We start from the raw sequence: 3919 nt of genomic DNA on the forward strand, positions 1-3919 counted from the left end.
TTATCTTTCATCACAAATAATAGTTGCCAGAGGATTCTTTCTTCATCACTTAATGCAAATTGTAATTATGATAATCCATGCATTACATATTTCTTAAGGTGAGGTGGGCTTTTTAATATCATCTTCAAATAAACTAGAAGTTTTTTTGCTGCTGGAACGTAACTAAGTGATATTTAATTCTGATTAGCGTTTTATGAAGTAATTTAGAAATTAATCTCCAGCCTGTTCTGTTATTACACGTGGACAGCTAACTGGCAGAGAACACAGGTATTATTGGTCTGTTAGCAGGACCCAGTAATTTTTATTTATTAGGTTTTATTTCCTTTGAAGAACTGTGAATTAAATAAACTTGAATGTCTTCTGTGGTGTAAGTGAATCAACTTGATCTCTTCTCTCTCTCTCTCTCTCTCTCTCTCTCTCTCTCTCTCTCTCTCTCTCTCTCTCTCTCTCCGTTTCCTGCCTTGATAGCATTCCTGAAGGGTTCCTCCACTCCAGGAACTGGAATGCGATGCAGTACTACATTCCAAGAAAATGACTTTAATGTGTTCTGGTTAAAAACATGTCAATGAGACGAAAATGTTGGAAACTTTGATCGAATGTATTGTTTTTCTACATCTTCCTTTCTCAGGCCAGGGTATCCATCTACTTTACCGGATAGATTTGCTATGTTTAACATTTGAGGGTATATTTTTAACCATTGAAATTTAAATTATTAATTGACATAAAAATTTTTCCTCTTGCAAATTGAGTTGCAATTATTTATCAAAAAAGTATGCAAGTCCCAATGATGTGTCCTATTTTTTAACATTCAAATTCCAAAATGATAATGAGTCTTTTCATGACATTTAGCAAATGTCGGGCTTAAGGCCTTTTCTTTAAATGCTTTCGGAAAACGAATTTTTATCCATTAAAGAAAATCAGGTAGTTAAATACTCAAATGCTGTATCTTTTTTACCAAAGTATTTTTACCAAAGCAAATTTAAAAAAACAGACTGGGATACTATAAGAATTACAGCATCTCTTACAGGAAGAGATGTCAGGGAGATGCCATAAGTAACATTATAAGGCTATTTTCATTGAAGTAATTAGCTTCAGGTGTGTTTATAAGGGTAGATGCTTTGTAGATACATACTAAGAAGGTTTCTTTGAGATCAGCCTCTTATGCTACAGTAAGAGTTTTTTATTTTCTATTTTTTTAGGTTACTGAAGGTCCTTGTAAGTGTTCTATGCCCTGCAGGTTTATACCAAGAGCATTTCTTTGAGACCAACCACTGTAGATGTAGGTAAATATGTTTTTTGCCTCTGATGTTTTTGTTAGAGGGTTATGCAGGACATTTCTTTCAGGTTTTAGTTAGATTTACGAGGCTGTTCCCTGTGAGTTCTGGTATGTGTTATTCTAATAGAATAGAATAGAATATAGAATTTGAGCCATTGGCCAAGCTCTGGGACCTATGACGTCATTCAGCGCTGAAAGGAAAGTTGAGAGTAAAGGAGGTTTGAGAGGTGAAATAGGAGTATAACCTCACAGTTGCTTTATGAAACTATAGTTAGGAGAGGGTGGAAAGTCAGATGAAAGAAAGAGAATATGAACGGAGGTACAATAAAAGGAATGAAAGAGGTTGGGGCCTAAGGGATGCTGCAAAGACCCTTAAAGTAATGCGTAAAGTGCACCACATGAGGGGCACTGACGGTACTACCCTTCTACGGGGTTATTCTAATAGGTAATTGGTCAGACTTGCTTAAAGGAGGATGTAATTCTACTTGAAATTACTCTGCTCCATTTTGTTTATACTTTTGGAGGTAAAATCTTGTGATTTGTCATCGTATGTTCATTTGCTTATTTTCATTTTTTTTTATTTTAGATACTGGGCTTCTGTATTGCAAGTTAATGGATTTTAAGCACCGTACACTTAGTAGCAATAAAACAACAATATTGAGTACCGTCTTTCAAACAAGTGGAATTAAATGTGCTGCATCAGCTCCTTTCGATTTCTATAAACTTGTTTCGACCTTTCTTATGATTGTTCCTTCTCTTTCACTTTATTGTAACTCTCCTGTGTTCTCCATTCTTTCTGAAGCGGGGAAATAAAAATTCGTTGTTGGGAATTACTTCAGTTAAAAGAATGTGATATTTCGTCAAGTTACTCCGATGTTTACGAAGAAATTCATATAAGCCAGTAGTGAAATATGGTGTCGGTGCCCCGGAGGTTTATTTACCCGTTAGGGCGTTCCTCGGGTACGTCGTCTCTCGCGTTTCTAGGCCACGTTCCGCCCAGGCTCTGCTGAGCAAGATCGCGCCAGAAGACGAGAGTAGTAGACTGTTGTGTAACGGTAAGCCTGGCTCCTTATATTCAAAGACCATACAAATGTGAGGCAAGTAAGACATCCACAAGTAGTTCCCTTGCTTTCGTCTGAGCAGGAGCATTTTGGTTGTCTTCATCCCTCATCCCTCTTCTAAACCATTGGCCAGTCCACCAATTCTTTGGCGCAGCTGATTATTGCAGTCCTGTTTGGGGTGAATTTCCTACGTAAAGAATGGGGTCACATTAGTTTTTTTATGCAGATGGATTTGCAATTCTTTTCTGCCAAGTGAACAGGAAGCGCATTGGCGATTGGGCCTGTTGGGAGTAACTCAAGATGAAGTACAGGAAAAAGTAGAAGAGAAATGAGTGTGGCCTCTTGGGAAGGTGGGTGGGGGCGCTGGGGAAAGGAGGGTGCAAAGGATGGCAGGAGGTACGAAGGATGGCAAGAGAAGGAGAGTGAAGATATAGGAAGACTGAACGAGGAACAGTTATAATCTTGCATCAGAGATTATTGTGCGATTCTCGAATCATTTCGTCTTCTCAAAAAATTACTCCCGTGAGGAGTGTTTGGGCTTCCTCATCCTTCTCTTCTTACCTCTCCTCCTTCCCGCACCCCTTCCCGAGACTTGACGATCTCCTGGTTATCCGCCCCCTCCCCACTGATCCCTTCACAAAACCCAGCCACTCACAGGCGACGTTCCTTGATTATCTCTGAGAGTTTGTAATTAGTTTCTTTCTACTGTAATTTCCTTTGGAGTCGGGGATCTAATTGTTAGCTTCTCGTTAGAGAAATTTTGATATGCGTTATTTCATCTTTTCCAAATTCTTCTTCGTCATATTTTTCAACTGAAAATGATCCAAATTCAGTGGGGCCTTAACAAGAATTTGTTTTTGTTTTGGTCAGTCTCATTGATTTTTTTTTCTAAATTTGACTGAACCTTACGATGGTATTGTGATGTATGTGTTGGTTACTTCACATACTTTTTGGGAGGTTTTGCTAAACTGCTGATTTCCGAATCAGCTAAGCCAAGTTATGTTAGATATGGTCTTAAGGAACAAAAGGGAGACAGAGAGGAAATGAGTAACCTGATTTCTGTCAGTAAGAAAGTAGCCAATATTGTGGGAAAGGATTAAAGGATTTGGGTAAGCTGTAATGCTTTTTCGTCAAATGAAACACATTGGCTTTTAATTGAATGAATAACACAATTCCGCAACTCAGCCTTCCTCCCTGTTTTACATTTTTTCTCATTTGATGCTGTTACGTGGGATAATATCAACATTAGGAAGATACTCAAGTGTGATCAATTTTAAATGAAGGTATGAACTTTAACTAAAACCAAAATATATTAAACTTACAGTCCTTGCTAATAATAATGGTAATGGCTATAAAGGGAAGTTGTAAAGTTCCAGAAATATTTTTCGACTTCTGTACAGCGTTCATTGAGCACTCAAGCTCATGTTTCAAAAACAAATTTGCCCATCTCGAAGTCCAACTCGTGAACCAAAGCTCATTATGTAGGTAATTTACTTGAAAATCTGCACAAATTTTCCCTTTGGAAAATTAGCAAAATGGTCCTCTAATGTATAAAAAATGGTCTTCTAATGAGTCACGACTG

This window comes from Macrobrachium rosenbergii, chromosome 14 (genome assembly GCF_040412425.1).
Source record: "Macrobrachium rosenbergii isolate ZJJX-2024 chromosome 14, ASM4041242v1, whole genome shotgun sequence".
NCBI lineage: Eukaryota > Metazoa > Arthropoda > Malacostraca > Decapoda > Palaemonidae > Macrobrachium > Macrobrachium rosenbergii.